The sequence below is a fragment of the Microtus ochrogaster genome, unplaced genomic scaffold (assembly GCF_000317375.1).
Source record: "Microtus ochrogaster isolate Prairie Vole_2 unplaced genomic scaffold, MicOch1.0 UNK2, whole genome shotgun sequence".
In the NCBI taxonomy this organism is placed as follows: Eukaryota; Metazoa; Chordata; class Mammalia; order Rodentia; family Cricetidae; genus Microtus; species Microtus ochrogaster.
In genome coordinates this window covers 18619474-18636970 of record NW_004949100.1, presented here as the reverse complement: position 1 = coordinate 18636970, position 17497 = coordinate 18619474, and the positions used below count along the sequence as shown (strand labels likewise).

At 41.7% G+C, this 17497-nt stretch overlaps 1 protein-coding gene across 10 annotated transcripts in view; it reads left to right on the top strand.

Annotated features, from left to right (window-relative positions):
- The window catches only part of Zmynd11 (zinc finger MYND-type containing 11), an 89125-nt gene that overhangs the window by 1026 nt on the left and 70602 nt on the right, over window positions 1–17497 (top strand). The gene's annotated exons all lie outside the window — the stretch shown is intronic.

The following is a 17497-nucleotide window of genomic DNA, read 5'->3' as shown; positions in this document are numbered from 1 at the left end:
CGGAGGCGTCGGTGGCGGTGGCGTGGCCTGCACCGTGGCTGCTGCCGGGGCCTCGGCCTCTGTGGCGGGCGGCGGCTGATAGTGGCCTCAGGGACTGCCCCAGGCCGGAGAGGCCTGCGGGCTGGGAGCTCCCCTCGGTCCGGCGCCTCTTGCCTCGGGCAGCCGTGAGGAGCCGGCTCGGGTGAAGGCCGCGGAGAACCGCGCGCGGCCTGCTGGCGCCGCGAAGCCGCGGAGTCTTGTGAGCTCCTCCCGCCGGGTCCCCGCGCCTCCCGCCTGGCCAGGCCCGAGGGCCCTTTGCGTGGAACGTGTGGCGGGCGGAGGGGAGCGATGGAAGCGGCGGTCCCCGAGACCAGTACCCGCCAGTCTCCCGGGGGCTGCAGGCGAGCGGCTTGCGAGGCTTCAGTTGCCTCAACAGGTCCTCCCGGCCGTCTTGCGGGATCAGCCGCCTTGTGCCCCTGCAGAGCTGGAGAGCGAAGCTGATGGAGACTCTGCCCGTGGGGTTGTGGCCCGAACTTTCACTTGGGCTGTCTCCGCTCATGCCTTTTTTTTTTTTCTTCCTGGGCCGAGCCGCGGGTGCTCTGCGGTGTGTCCGCGGGACTTTGTCGTTGGTGTCTGTGGTACTTAGTGTTGGCCGTGTGTCCGTGGTACTGACGGGTCTGTCGGTCCTGTGTGGTTTGTGAGTAGCACTCCGTGTCACCGTCAGTATGCACGCAGCACCCAAGTGTCCTCTAATCTGTATCAACACTGGGTTGTGCCGCTGCACAGCTGAAATGTGTGTGCACTGTATCCCGGGAGGGCTAAGATGTGTACATAGTATCTAGCATTGTGTGCAGTTGTGTGTGCAGTAGCTTTGTATGGGGTGTCGAGTGTCATAGAGTGTTACAGAGTATCCTTTGCGTGACCGGTGGTTTACACTGTGCACACACACGGTACCTGGTTTCTGGTAGAGTTGGGTTCTCACAGTAGCTAGTGGCATGTGTAGTATTTACAGAGTACCTCTGTTAGGAGGAGTTATACACTGTACCCAGTGTCTTCTGGGGTGTGTATTCAATTGCTGCCTTCATTTGGTGTGTACAGAATGACTGGCATCGTGTCTGTTTCTGAGTCTGAACGAAGTGGCCAGGTGGTTCAGTCAGGGCGAAGACACCCCCAAAAGCAGTAGGCAGTGTGAGGGGGTTTTTGTGAATCTGGCTCACTCAGGTCCTCGCTCTGCTCCGCCGGGGAGTGAAGTTTCTTCCAGCCAGTTGTGTCGTGTGCCGGCAAAAGCATTAAAAATAATCACTGGTAGAGGCAGAAAGGAAATGTTTTGTAAAAATAAAACGAGAAATGTAAAACTCTTTAGTTTGATTATTATGGGATACAAACCTCAAATGATGGGGAGGGGGCGGTGTCATTGACTCCAGTTGGTAGGTAGAAGTTATTAGAGAGGGTCTGGTTGTTCTCTAAAAGTCCGAGTGATTTTTAGTAGGCAAGATGGTCTTTGTACTTTCTAACATCTCTAATGTGTTGAAGCAGAGCAGCGGATCTCAGCCTTCCAAATGCCGCGACCCTTTAATAGAGTTCCTCATGTCGTGGGAACCCCCGACCATAAAATTATTTTGTTGCTACTTCCAAACTGTAATTTTGCTACTGCTGTGAACCATAATGTGACTGTCTGATATACAGGATATATGATATGTGACCCCTGTGAAAGGGTCGACTGGCCCCCAAAGGGTTCGCAAACCCAGTTTGAGAACTGCTGGGCTAGAAGCAATGTGAATTCATGTACAGGCGTATTACTTTCCTGGTCTTTGTTTACATTGTAGTAAGTACTTTGGTTACGTTGTAGTCAGTATTTTGGTTAACCCTATGAGATGAAAAGAACAGAGACTCAAAGATCAGAAGACATGAAATATGATTATGATCAAATCACAATGTTTCTTGTTGAACTCTGATTAAGAGAATTGTTGTGCTATTCTATACCCCGTCTTTTTCTGTAGAGACTGTTCATGTGAAAACTGCATCGTCTCATAGTCCCCACAGTGGACAGTTTTTTGCAGTTACCAATTGCAAGGCATTTAAACAAACAGATACACGAGTGCTTTCTTTATAAAGAAATGATTTAAAATGTTAGCACCTGTGCTGAGTTCTCCTTAACTGTTCCTCAGATAGTCTGAAGTCGGTGCTCTGGGTGGGTGTCTGTTTGCATGTCTGAATGACATTAGATTCATTTGGACCTTCCCTTTTTTGTCACCCTCTCTCCATTTCCCTTTAGAGTGGTTCTGATAGCAAATAATAGAGGCCTTCACACCCCAGCCTGACTTGATTGAGATACTAATTGGAGTAAAGATTTTTCACATTGTGTAACAGAGCTATCACATGCTGTTAGGACATGGTTGCTTAAAACCCTAACCAGCTGCTGGAGGATTTTTATTACCCTCTTTAGCCTTAAATTGATTGACTTTTTAAAAAAATAAATTATCAAATCTAAGCAAAGAGAATGTGTCATGAAAAAAACCTATCAAATGAGTAGTGAGCCTTACTCTTTCACTGCTTACAGACCTTCAATTTGACATTAATTTTTCCTCGGGGTGATTAATTTTGTTGTTTTGATTTTGGTCGTGGCATAATGATCAAGACCACACGCGCAGTGACTTGGGTTTGAATCTCACTTGGGTCATTTAATAGTAACTTGACAAATTCCTTAACCTTTGACAGGTTAGGATAGGAAGAAGAGGGACTAGCTGAGGCAGCCTCACAGATCCTGTGGAGTATGTAGGCCATTACTGAAGCTGTGCCCGGCTCACCATGGGAACTGGAAGGACAGATTTGCACAGTGGAGCTACTCCTTACAACGCATAGTTTCCGTTTTGATTTTGGATATCTATAGAACCACAACCAATATTGAGCCCCTGTCTCGGCTGTCTTTTGCTGCCAGTTGAAGTCTAACCTCGAGTTAGCTAACATGGAAGAAAAGATGCTGTTTCCTGTTCCTTTTAAATGTATTTAATCAGTTTTGGTGGTTAGATACAAGAAAGACTGCGGATTGTATTCCCACCTGTAGTTTGTAAAAGGTGCCTCTATGCAGGTTACTGCGGACTGTATTCCCACCTGTAGTTGTAAAAGGTGCCTCCATGCAGGTCACTTCCCAGAAGTGCTCGTTTTGGCACAGGTCAAGTGTCATAGGCCTGGCTTAGAAAGCCTGTTAGCTCAGAGCATGGGTCAAGTGAAATCTGATACCTTACTATACTCTTGGTTTTGAACTTTTGTTTTCTGTGGTGGAAGTTATGTGTAAAACTTTCTAGACTTGTTGTATGTGCATTCATAGTGTGTATGGGTGTGTATGTTGTGACGTGAGTGTGGAAGTCAGAAGGCAACTTAAAGGAATCCTGGGGAGCCAGCTAGAATCAATCGGCTTTTATGGCAAGTGACTTTATAGACAGAGCCATCTTGCTGGCCCACAACTTTCTAGTTGTAATTTTGATCTGTTGCTACTTTGTGTCTATCAGTGTACTCTTGCTGTTGTTGTCCCCTCCCCCTTTTGGTTTTGTTTACAAATCATATAAAGAGTAGAAGGAGGGGTAATATGTGTATATATGTATATATTACTATAACTAGCTCCCTGAAGCAATTTTAACAATGTTTTTTTTTGTTTTTTTTGTTTTTTTAATTCATTGCTTCCTAACCCCTGGCATTTATTATCCCTGACAAGTAACAAATAGCTGAAATATACTGAGAGTGATTTTAACAATTGGCTCTAATATGGTACTTTCTGCACCTTCATTACCCCATCTGGAAAACTTCAGGTTGTGTGTTTTATATTGTGAAGGGGTGAATCTGCAGAGAGCAACCACTGCTGTCCTTCCATTCCTTCGTTCTGGAAATGAATTCATTCCTCATCCACAATTTTCCTAATTGTTGTCCTAATAGTTGACCAGGGATGAAGGGCAACTGGTTTCATTTGCACATGGCTCCTATACAGTAACCATGAGCTGCTTGCAGTGCCTCCTGTTCTCATATTGTCCCAAGAAGTATAGCTCGGTTGTGCTGTGGTAACTGACGACTCTCAGGATCTGTGGCTTCCTATGGTTCTCTGTTGAAATGTTTGGGACCTGCAGTGTAACCACAGAAGTGAGTACAATGACAGTACAATGCTGTCTGCTGTCTGTGCCCCTGTGCAGCTATTCACCTACACTGGCCCACTTTTTAAAAATTACATTTAGTGATCTTAAAAGCATAGTAGCCTTTTAATTATGGGAAGTTGAGTTCCTCATAGCAGCGCGCTCCCCATCCTAGTGTTCATATGCATGCCTGTACACTGGAACCACTTTCAGTCCAGGTGTTTGTAGAAAGAACGTCATCTGTGGAATATTAAAGTTCAGGATCTCCTGGGATGATGGGTGAGTGACAGGAATGGAAGCTGCAGGAAAGAGAACTTAAATATAAATTCCTCGCAGAGCAGTCTTTCTGAACAGTGTGTGCATGAGACGGGAGAAAAATGAGCCTGCTGTTATCAACTTTTTTCTACCTAGAAAATTCTAGTTTCTATTATGAAAAGATTATATAAGAATGAGAATCAAAATTACTTGTAAATACAAAGCAATAATCTGTGAAGTAAAACATATATTTGAACATTTGAAAATACTTGCACAGTCTATTATGTATTTGAGGATATAAAATTAATCTAATTGTTAGAATTAGCTACTTAACAGCTGGACTATTAATAATAGTAGTCAGATAGTTAATCTTTCATGTTTTGATGATGTCTTCTATTTGAGAACAGTTTTCTGATTTTTAACTCAAGTTCTTTAAAATGAGTTAGCATTTGGGACAGTGTTTCCACAGTGAAATGCAGAGTAAGACCTCGGGCTGTGTTTGATAAGAGGACTAGAAATCCCGTATGTTCAAGTGCTTAGTGATTTCTTTACTATACCATTGTAAAGATGGGGCACCATTGGCTGTGTGGCAAGCTCTGTGAGGTTGGTGACCCCTGTTAACTCCATGAAGTATTTGTTTTAGGAATGGCTAAAATGTGTCTGACTCTTTGTAAAACTTAAGAAAAGAAAAGTAGATAGTGGTGAAGACTGTTAGGTCAGAGTTTTTAGACATTTAAAAGTCAGACCAGTAAGCCAGACTTGGTGGCCCATATCTTTAACTCCAGCACTTGGAAGGCAGAGATTGGCAGAGCTCTGAGTTTCAAGCTAGCCTAGTCTATAGAGAGAGTTCCAGGACAGACAGAGAAACCATGTTTCAAAAAAAAAAAAAAACAAAAAACAAAAAACAAACCAATAAATGAATGAATGAATGCTAGACTAGTATCTGCTTACTCCTTAGATATGGAGAGGACTGGTTTATGAGAGGCCACTGTGAATTAGAAAGTCTGTGGTGCTGACAACTTGTCCAGTTTTTTTGTAAAATGAATATTTAAAAGCAAATTAGTTTTGTTTTAATGCATACTTCAAGTTAGTTCATAGTTAAACATCACTTAAGATCACATTGAAATGTTTTGTTGTATTTTGTATAAAATATGTATAATTTTGATATATTTATTAATACATTATTAATTATGGAAACGTTGCTATTGTCAGATACTTGGTAGATTCTGAGGTGAATTAAATAAAAAGGTTCCTGCTTGGAGAAGTTAAGAGTAACAGTTACCAAGCCAGTGAGATAAAATGTAAATGAGAAGTAAGGCCAGAGTGCTACAATGTAGATAAGTTGAGGGAGACACATTGTGTTTGAGTTGGGATTCCTGGGAGGTCTTAGCATTGTAGATGCTGTCCAAGTTTGTAACCCCGAAATATGCTACACTAAGTTTGTGGTTTGTAAAAGCTACTTTCTTATGATTAGTAACACTACTCTGTAGAAAAGCAGAGCTGGCGTAAACACCAAGCGCATGTTTCTTAGATACTATCTGAGCTGGTAAAGAAAGATAGACTCATTGAAAGTTTTTAGTGCTTTCCTCAACCACTTTGCTCTAATAAATAAATTTAAAATATAGCTTAAAAATGGAGGTTCTTTTCCCCTAGTTTTAACATCATGGAACACGAAAGATCTATGCAGATTTTAAAAATGAGTGTCTCTTGAGAATCTGTAACATAATACTCTCATTACAGAGTTTGAAACATTTTAAAATCAGGAAGACCCTAATTGGGCTGTCATTTTACCTTGCACATTAAGTTGCTTTAAAGTCTACTTTGTAAAGAGTTTCTAGGAAGCTAGCTTTCCTTATAAATATGGTCTATGCTGCACAGCAGAGCTGGCCCTGTCATGGGAGATATGGGTGACCCAGCCCCAATGTTGTGAGCAGGGGAGGCTGTCCCCATTACTCATCTGACTTATGGTGGCATGAGTGGAGGAGAGATGCCCTCTGCCCCTACTCCATCAACGCCTGGGACAGGTGGAGGAGCTGGCCCTGCCACTTACCAGTTTACTAGCTGCAGCTCTTGGCAGTTTTGGCTCCTGTACCTCACCTGGACAACACAGTGGAGCTGACCCTGATGGTGTTGGTGTGCCAACCCTGAGGGCAAGAAGACTGGAGAACTGGCCCCACCCCTCACTCATTTCTGCCAGGGGTGAGTCGCGTGCACCCCCCTCCCCGGGCAGTGCTAGAGAGAGCTCACCCTGGTGGCAAGGACTGGGGAGAACTGGTGGGTTGAGGAACCCTACAGCTGCCCAGGTCCAGAACCAGGGTTATGACTTGACCCGCCCCAACATACACACCATCTGTGATCTGCTGGAGCACATGAAGGGGCCTGACCCGCAGACCCAAAGCTGCAGGATCTCCACAACACTACAGGAGAGCCAAAAAGAGTACCAGTGAGGGCCCAGCATCTATAGTATAGCAGAAATCAGAGGCCTCAAATCAGACCAATAACTCTATGCAAGGAACACTTTCAGTTAAAGATATATGGACAAAAGGGTTTACTGGGTGACTTACTGTGCCACTCTGCAGCTTCTATGAGACAATTTTTTAACTTTTCCCTTTGCTCTTGAATTTTGTTTGGTTTGGGGCAGAGGACAGATTAAAAGGGATGGGGAAATGAATGGGATCAAGATACATGATGTGAAAGACTCATAGAATAAATAAAAAGAAAGTTAAAATAGGGCCTATGGCAACACCTTTTTATATTCCTATTATTTTGAAGGTGTTGGTAAATGAACATTTCCTATCGTAGGCAAGTTACATCCTCCATGTATCCCTCATGGCAGTGTCTTGAGGGAAGTAGTGCAGTTTCATGAGTTTCATGCTCTGAATGGTAGCTCCTGTTCTCCAAGGTTATGGAGACGTGATCAATTGGTTTGAATGCAAACTTAGGAGCATCAGACATTGGGTTGATTGTTCTCAATTGCTCCAAGTTCCCTGAACCTTCTGAGTTTTTGTACTGATTCACCTATCTCCCTGGGACACCTTTATAAATCTTCAAAAAAAAAAAAAAAAAAAAAGAGAGAGCAGAAAGAAAAGTACATAGATAGGAATGTGAGACCATGCTCACTTGAAAAAGCAGAAGTTGGGAAGAAAAGAATATTAGAGTACTGATAATCAGAACATTTTTAAATAACGTTCAGGTTAGTTCCAATTTCTTTGTTAATGACAGCTAGTAAGCTAAGAACAAGCATAGATAATTGGTTCATTTTCTTTCTGTTGCCATAGCAGCTCATATTATGGAGACACAACTTGGCTCAGGTTCAAGAGTAGTGAGTGGGGATACTTAAATCTTTATTTTAGTGTTTATAGTAGGAGAAACATGCTTGGAAATACTTGGCATGAACTCCAGTGCTAAAGCCTTGTTGCTGTCTTAGGAGGGGAAGGAAGCCTTTGTCTTGATTCTTAGCCATCTCTCGATTGGCTAAGTTAATTTGGACTGAAATCCCAAGTTCTGGTAAGCGTCTTTGCATGCTAAGCCTTGAGCTTTCTGCAGGGTGTGTTCTGCCTTCCAGAAAGGGTGTGATTCCGTGAGAAGCACATGCTGTGTGAGAGGGTGAATGGCTCTGCAGTATCCAGAGTCACGTTCTCCAGGCAGTCATAGCAGAGATGCTGCAGTGGATATTAAATATGATTTTCTCATTTAGTAGCTGTGCAGAAGTTTTCAGAGAGAAACAGTCCCTTAATGAAGGCTAATTATGGGGGACACTTTTTCAACTTGAAAGCCATTGGGGTTGTTTTTTTAAGTTTTATTTTTGTCACTTCTGAATTTATCTGCTTAGTGTTGTTTTTTTTTTTTTTGTCTTCAAACTGCATCTGGAAATCACTTTTGAGAGAGCAAGTCCTTAATTTTTAATCGGAATATTATGTGGAGCCCTTTCCCAATTGACGTAAAGTTTATCTATTTTAAGTGCCTGAATTTTACAGTTTTAAAAAAGGGAAACTAACCTGCTGTGGGGTAGTTTATCATTGGAGATGTGTTTTAAGTTACAAAGAAAATGTCTAAGGCAACGTTTCTGTTGTGTTCATAATTAGCATTTTTCTTATATGTACAGAAATATCAAATTAAATATCACTATCTAAATATTTTTATTTTAAAATTCCTACATACTTTACCACTCTGCATGCATATATATAAAATCTCCTACACATAAACTCTTAAGACGTCATTTGGTTTTGGTTGAGATTTCAGGTGAAAAACTCTCATTTGAATCATTCAAAATAGAAGATTTCTTAGAATTGTTTAAATAAAATTAGTTTTCTTATTCACATTAATTAAAGCTAACTAAATATCAGTTCAACTCAAAGTCAGATTTTCTCTTTGTTCGCTTATATATTTTAAGTGCTAATGAGAATTATACTTTGTAAACCTTGCCTACATGAAAACTAGGACCTCTCCTTTTTTTCTCAAATGTTTTAGTGTGATTTCAGATGACTGTGCTATAGGACTCATATTAGGAGCCAAGAATAATTAAATCATGGTCGAACATCTAAACTATTATTACTGCTATTATAAAAATGTTGATTCAGAATCTTGTGTGTGTGTGCGTGCACATGCGTGCGTGTGCAAGTGCTGGAACCTTTGGAAATCCTTTTGGGGATAACTTACAGAAAATGATGTGTACCGAGACCTTTAGCTCTACTTCTCAGACACTGTTAAAGAATCAGACCTGCTAGGGTGCATGCATGAGACCCCAGGCTCTAGCTTTAGGACCAAAAATCAATGAATCAAGTGTCCATAGGAACAGAATAGTCAAGTAGCCTCAGAAATGCATCACTTAGGAAAGCCTGAAGTGTTTCCATGTCTCAGAAATGTAAATATTGCTACTGTACTTGATCTGGGAGTCAGTACTCCTGTTTGTCTTAGATGCAGGGTAGTCATCAGTTACTGTGCATCATACCTGGGGATAAAGGAGGCTCAGAAAATGGGCTCCATGTAGCTAGGGTGTTGATGTAAAGCAGCAGTACTCTTGTTCCACATGGACTCTCCAGGATTCCCCATTGCTCAGATTAAGAGCATGGTTTCCCTAGGGCACACATGCCAGCTGTCTTGGGTGTTCAGCTCTCAATAGTGTGGGCATCCGAGGAAGCGTTCCAACTCTTACTCTTCTGGCCATCTCTCTCTTCAGCGCTAGCCTTTATTTATATATGCTTGAGGGATTCCTGTTACCCCTCTTCATTCCAGGTCCGTCCTTGCCCTACCCACATGGATTATAGGAGTCGTTCCTTTGAGTCTGAAATGTCTGACTTACTTTCTTTGCTCTGAAGAAGTCCCAGAGCTGTATGCCTTACTGTTGCAGCAGCCACAGTAGCCCATTTCTGCAGGTTCTCCTCCACCACTGGACAGTCATGTGTTTTGAGGCTTCATAGGATCCTGGGAACTAGGCAGTACTTGGCAATTGCACAGGCACATCTCATCTTGAACACTAGTCCATACTCATCTTCCAGCTTTACGAAAGTCAAGGTGCATGACAGATGGGCTTCAGAGGAGGGAGGACAAGGCATCTAGGGAACCTTTCCTCTTCTGACTGGATGGTGTGGCCCATTGCAGACCACTGTCTGCAGTGAGCCTACACAAAGTTCTGTCTCTTCTTTCAGAGGGCACTGTGTTGTATTTTTGTGTATAAAAATATTTTTGCATTCTAGAAGCATTATATTTCTTTTTGTTGCTATTAGAATGAAAGTTTTCTTACAAAAGAGTTTTTTTTTCTTTTTAAAAATTTGAACTTGAAGAACAGAACATTTTAGATGGCAGTGCTGTCAGGGTTCACATTTGCTTGTAGGTCCAGGTGCTTTTCTTGGATGGCACTCAGTGCTGTGGAGAGAAAGGGCCTGCAGCTGGGCTCCCAGGTGAGTTTACTTGCAAGAGCTTGCACTCTGAGAAGAAAGGCTACACTGAAGATTGGCCACACCAGTCTAATTTCTCTCACCATGGTGAAGAGGCACCATAGACTGCTTTTGCCTCTCTGTCACTGCTCTGTCAGATGGGAAGTGCTACAAGGCAGTAGACTGAGACTTTCCATATTGGTTTTCCTTCGCTTGGAGATGATATTCCTCATATTCCAACTTTGTAATTTAAGTTTCCACTTTCCCCTTAAGCACCAACCAAGTCATTGTTTATTTGTTCAATAAAGTTTTTCTCCCATGTGCAGTTAGCCCTGCTATATTAAATAAAAACTTTAGTAATTGGATTTAAAGTTTGTGAGTGGTCTGGGAGAGCACTGGTCTTTCAGTTGCAAAGTACTAGGTTCAATCCCCATTCTAGAAAGTAAAAAGTGCATGCATGCAGCAAGTTTGTGTGCAATTGATGTTTCTGTCAAGTTCCTTTTCCTCTTACTGCCATCAGCTCAGTGATTGGATTTCCTTGTTTTTCCTTGCCAGCAACAGAGAACGCTTATTCTTAGTGTTCAAGGTTTCTCTGTTGCTGTTTAACTTCCTTAACTTGAGAACATTAACTTTTAAAATTTCTGAAACATACCCAGAATGCTGTTTGTAGACTAGGAGAGTTACATGAATGTAGATGTTGCCAAAAGAATCAGCTCTTCGTTTTTGCAGTGTTATGCGTAAGCAAAACCATGATTCTGTTGGTCTTCCCACAACCTGCTGGAAACACTTTGGAACGAATGTATACAGCTGTGGGATTGTGGACGCCCGCATGTGTGCCCATCTGGGCTCTCCCAGTTCTACCAGACTGCTCTGATTGAAATCATTCTAGCACTTCCCCCGGTGTCTTAAACTTTGTATTCTCATACTCCCTGGCCCCCACCATTTTTAGAGTCAACACTAGCTACCTTCTCAGGGGGCCGGGAACACTGCCACTGGGAAGAAACATGCTTTCCCGTGATGTACAAACCTGCCCCCTTCTGTCAGACCCTCACCTGCATTCTGTGTAGCATCCCTCCAGAAACCTCTTGCCTGTTTTCTGAACATGTTGTCCACTTTCCATTTGCTTCTAAATACTAGGGCACTTCCCATTGTTACCAAATAAAGCAAAGCAAACAAGTAAAACCAAACAACAAAAATCTTTACTGAATTCTATGTCCATTTCTAGGGGTTTCTTTTCTCTCTCCTCTGGAAATACTCATCTAAAGCATATCTCTATTTTCTCTACACTCACTCAGCAGTAGACCCTGAGCTAGCCCCTCCCATTCGTAGACTAGATAGATGATCTGGGAGTTGAGAAGCCCAGTGATCACTGCTTTCTGTCAGCAGCATGGAGACTCCTGGCCTAACCCTCCCTGCAGCCCCCTCCTGTCCTTTGTTCCCTTAGGGCCACACGTTTTTACTTTTCTTTATAACCTTTCAACTGCTCTCAGAACCCTTCTGCAGCCTGGAATTGCAAATGACTGGCATCATACTCGCACCGAATCTCTAATTTCCCCTACTGTGTCCCTTCAGAATTATATCCCTGGTTATGGTTCAGGCAACCAACCACATGCCCTCAGCTTGAACAGACAGAGCCCGTCGACTCAGCTGGCATCGAACATTGCATTCTCACTATCTCATAGTACTAGAATCCAAAGGAAGGATGGGCTCTTAAGTGATGCATGCACAGCTCAAAAGACCACTCTTCCTCTGCTTATTCTGCTACTCTCAGCATATGCTTAGTCGAAGGGTAGCCCCTCAGGGCCCGGTAACCACAGCAGTTCGGGGCATCACATGCAGACCCAGCACCCACATTAGAGAACAAAATAACCATTTTAAGACATTTTAGAAGTTTCGATTTCAAAGTACTGCTAGTATACATCTCTCTCCTGACTGACAGGACAGTTGCTGATTCTCTGCAGAAAGGGACAGTGGGGATTCCCAGGATGGCTGCTCTAACCGTGTGGGGCCAGGAGCTGCTGGCAGTTTAATCATGTTATCACAACCTCTGCAGTGATTTCACTTTCCTTTTGCATCTCACGTCCTTTATAGCAACTTACAAGCTTCAATAAATTGACCCTATGCACTCACATAGTCTTTCTATGGTGTGATCTCGTTGGCTTTACACTAAGCATCCTGGGGGTCTCTGAGTCAGTGTCCCTTTTTCAGGGAAGCCTGAATTGATCCTGAAGTGAGGTCACAGAACATGACCTCTTTCCGGCATAATTGCCCCCAGAGTATTTGTACACAAAATAGCCAAAACTGTGATTTTCGTATGAACAATAGTTATCAACTGGGTATTGTATTCTTGAGTATTTAAGAGACACGATGGTACAGGGCTATAAACTGCCCTTCACCAGACCAAGCAGGGTAAAGCTGATGTTGGATATGCTTACATAGCATTTGCTAGTTTACTGGGTCACTGTTTTCAAAATGTCAATAGGAAAGCATGAGTAAATGTTGTGTTATCTTACTATTTTGATATTTGTTTATTAAATTATGGGCCTGTCTCAATTTGTATTTTTGGTTGTGGGCCTAGCCTTTAATGGCTGAGCCATATCTCCAGTCCTTGTTTCATTTTATATATGAACTAATTTTATGTTTTATCACACTTAAAATTCACATGGTGTCACTTGGGGGCAGAAGGACTGTGACAAATTTAATAAAATATCATGTTTCTCAGACAACAGAATGTTCATTAGTTATCTTGCCCTGAACAACTTCCAAAATAGTGAAGGAAAAAGTTTAGGAAATGTAGTCCTAAGTGCAGGAAGTTTCCCAGGTTTACCCCAGGCTTCTTTAAAGTGGTATGTGAGCATGTGAGCTAGATCAATGCTGTCCTGGCAAGATTTCAAAAGTAGTCAGCCAGTGCCCCTTTTAAGACACAATTGTTTTAGAAAAGAGTATGCCTTTATAAAACACAGTAATTAGACATATTTAGTTGGAGACTGATTCTTTTTTCCTCTTTTAAACTTGCAAATTCAGCCCCCCCCATACACACCAACCCCAGGATCTTCCCTAAATACAGATGTTAGGAGCCAACCATTGCAGATGAGTTAGAAATGCCAAATGGGACCAGACCTATGACCCTTTCAAGATGGTAGGTGTCTTAGGGTTTCTATTGCTGTGAAGAGACACCATGCAGCAACTCTTATAAAAGGAAACATTTAATTGGAGCTGTGTTGCACGGATTCTATTTGGTCTTAATAATATAAAAACCTAATATCTGGAAACCAGATATTAGGGGGTGAAAACTGAAAGCTCCAGGCAAGCTTTATTTGTTAAAACTCATGCAAAATATCACCGTAGAGCTGGATTATAGTTTCAGAGGCTTAGTCTATTATTGTCATGGCAGGAAACATAGTGGTATGCAGGCAGATTTGGTGCTGGAGAGGGAGCTGAGAGTTCTCCATCTTGATCCATAGGAAACAGAAGGAGAGACACTGTTTCCCACACTGGTCATATCTTGAGCATAAGAGACCTCAAAGCTCACCCAACAGTGACACACTTCTTCCAACAAGGCCACACCTACTCCAACAATTCTACTCTTCCTAATAGTGTCTGTCCGTATGATCCAAACATTCAAATACATGTGTCTTTAGGGGCCGTTCATATTGAAACCACCATACTAGGAAATGCATTTTAGCCTAATCACAGCCCAGAGTGCTTTGAAACCCAAGTGCAGGACCTGGTAGTTGGCAGTTAAGCCCTCATATTGTCAGTGTTTGCTGTTGCTGTGTTTACTCTTTTCCTGACATTTCAGATTGTGTGCAATAATTGTAAGATTTCAAATTATATTCCTCAAACTGTATAGAGGAATATAATTTGAAATCTTACAATGATTCAATAAGACAATACCCAAACTAAACTAAGATGGGAGCTTGTGTTCTTCAGACTTGACTGTCAGCTGAAAGAATGCTTTGTGACTTGGGTGACATTGCAGTTGGTGCAGCAGGCAGGAGCCCTGGTGCTGTGCCCCTCAGCCCTGTATGTGTTTGTTATCTGGTCTAGAAAATACTGGTCGCGTCCTAGTACTTTGTCCCCTTACTTGTTCATATTTTCTACAATAAAATGAAACACTGTCAACCTTATAGTATATCTGTTATAAAGAATGGTAGTCAAGAGTATAAATTATGGTAATTTTCATGTTGTTAAAATTGATCAAAAGTTTATTCTTTGGTTTAATTTCATAAATTAAAAGTTTATTAGATTTATTAAATAATTATTATATTAAATAATTTAAAAATTAAAATAAATTAAAAAGTTAATTTATTAAAGAATGATTTTGAATAAAAGGTCAGTACAAGTTTACAAAAATAAACCACCCAGACATTTCTAGAGTTAGTGACAACTGTTTGCATCAAGAGTTGGCCCAGTCCTCTCTGCTTCTCCCTCTGGTGCTTTCATCTCGGTGCTGATATGTGCGCAGTGAGTCACAACTCTGAAGCCTCGGATTGTCGCTGCCTTCTTTAGCTCTGAAATGTAATGTTATGCAATCAGCAAATTATGAAAGGTCTTTCTTGAAAAACTGTTTGAGAAACAAAACTGTCTGGTTAATTTGGTATAGACTGGAATAGTTGCCACATAACACATGAATGATCAGTTAAATAGACTTGAAGAAAATGCCAGCATATTCTACTTCTTAGTTAAAGTTCCTGGGAGGCAGGGATTATTTCATCTCCATTGACTTGTTGGGGATCCTCTTGAGATTGTAAAATCAGAGTTGTTACAGTAAAAGTAAAATGCCATAGGTCCCTAGTGACCCGTGGGTCACAGGCCAGCAGATCCCAGGCAGGTGAGAGACCCAGAGATGGATAGGAACGGCCATGCAGAGTGGGTTGTGGAAGGAAAGGGGAGGAGGGGAGAAGAGCAGAGAGAGAGGCAGAGAGAGATAGAACAGAGAGGGGGGGGTAAAGGGAGAACTGGGGAGAAGGAAGAGAGGCAGAAGCTGCCTCTTTGGGAGATAGATGGAAAGGAAGAAAATCAGTTTGGAAGCAAAAGAAAGATCTGCTTGCCTCAACGGATGGGGGAGGGAGAGGGTACGGCTTGTCTCTCAAACGGACAGGACAGACCATTACAAGAGTGATTCCTGGTTCAGATGGGGGACTGGCTACTCAGAGCTGGCTGTGTCTGGTTGGAAATACTTCAGAAAGTTTCATTTCCTTTATCCACCTCTTTGATGTGGTTTCTGAATGTTGATACTGTTAAAGTCTGATTATTCAGCATATTATTTTATTACCCATAACTGATCTCCACCATGCTTATGTTCTGTAAAATTACCAGACTCTTACCTGACTCTGATGCTGCTCCACTTCTAAGAATTATATGACCTCAGACAACTCCCATCTTGAAACCCCAGGGTGGGCACAGGAAGCCCCTCTGAAATTCAGGCTTTGGCTGAAAACTCTTGTTTGGGACAGTCTTGGTTATTAACAGTATATATTTGTAAGCAGGTATGGATATTCCCAGTACCATGGAGCCCAGAGTGTCCTGGAACTCATGTAGAACAAAGATCCCTTGCCTCTGCTGCCTCTGCCTCACAAGTGCTGGGATTAGAGGCGAGTGCTGCCACCACCTGGCTGAATTGTTTAATTTTTAAATAATTTATTTGGAAAGTTTAATTTTTAGAACATCATACGTTTAAATTGGGTTAAATCAAGTATTACATACTTCAGTGTCTTATTTACACAAGTCATGTTCCTATAAATTGCTAACAGTAAGTTTTATTGCTCTGTTTTATGATTAAGTTTTAGCATATGCACTACATGCTTTAGTTTAATTTCTGTTTTTTATCAACTTTTTTAGGTTAGCAAATAAAACGATAGGTTTCATGGCCTCTTCTTACAGGTGTGCCATACTTTGTCCTCACTTGTCCCCGTCTCACTGGTCTTATGACTGTGTGGTACCTTCAGCTGGCTTCTCTGCTGTCTCACTGGTCTTATGACTGTGTGGTACCTTCAGCTGGCTTCTCTGCTGTCTCATCACTTGTAGTCTGTTGCCCTCTCTTATTTCCCACATACCCTTTGAGCTTTGTCACCTGCACACAACAAGTATTTAAATATCTACACCACATGGAGCTTTAGGACTAGGTTCTGCATATACGATACAAGGTGTTCGTCATCTTGAGCCTGGCTTCCTTTGCTGAACATAATGATTTCTAGCTTAATTTCTAATGATAAGTATTGCTGTTGCTTTAACTTAAAAGCTCCTAATAAGCAAAACAAAACAAAAAACATACCTGCCTATTTTCAGATCAGAAACTGTCAATTTGGAAGCAGACTAGTAGATCCTATGTACCTGAGAGGCAGCATGCATTTCTGATGGTTTAGGTTGAATTCTCATAAAGCTCAAGATTTTGATTCTGTGCAAAAGATTATTTAAGAGCTAAATTAGAGTTCAGGCAGGAATGGTGTTCTGTTAGTGATTTGGGTGATGTGGGGTGATTTTCTTACATGTCTTTCAGAGCTTACTGTGTCATTCTGATTTCTTGATATTGGTGCCAGCGCTGAGAGTTTGGTGTTACATTTATTTTTAAATTGAAAATTATTTACACTATTGTTAGTTTCTGTTATTAAGGTTAAGTTACTATGAACATTTGCTATGTAGGTCTTGGAATTTGAAGAAAGCAATGAGATATAAAATATATTACAAAGGGTTGGAGAGATGGCTTTTTCAGTGACTACACTTCCAGAGGACTAAGATGGGTCCTGAGCACTTGTGACTAGTGGCTTACAACTGCCTGTACCTCTCTGTCTTCAGCTCCAGGACATCCCATCCATGTCCTATTCTGGCCTCTGAGGATACCTGTATTCATGTGCATATTCTCCACACAGAAACAAAAAAAATTAAAAATAATAGAAATAAAATTTAAAAATATAAGAAAACATATATAGCAAAAATTATTACATCGCAAAAGATCTCTCCACCTTTGTATACTTAGAAATTATAGTAATGTGTGTTTGCCTGTATGCATGCACATATTGATGTGTGGACATTCTTTTTTTTTTTTTTTGTTTTTTTTGTTTTGTTTTGTTTTAGTTTTTGAAACAGGTTTATCTGTGTAGCCCTGTCAGTCCAGGAACTCACTTTGTAGACTAGGTGACCTCGAATTTGCGGAAATCTGCTTGCCTTTTGGCTAGCTTGAGCTAGGGAACCACCTGTCCTCAGGTCCCCAGTGTTAGGATTACAAGTGTGTATCACTGTGCCCAGACTTTTATGTGGGTTTTG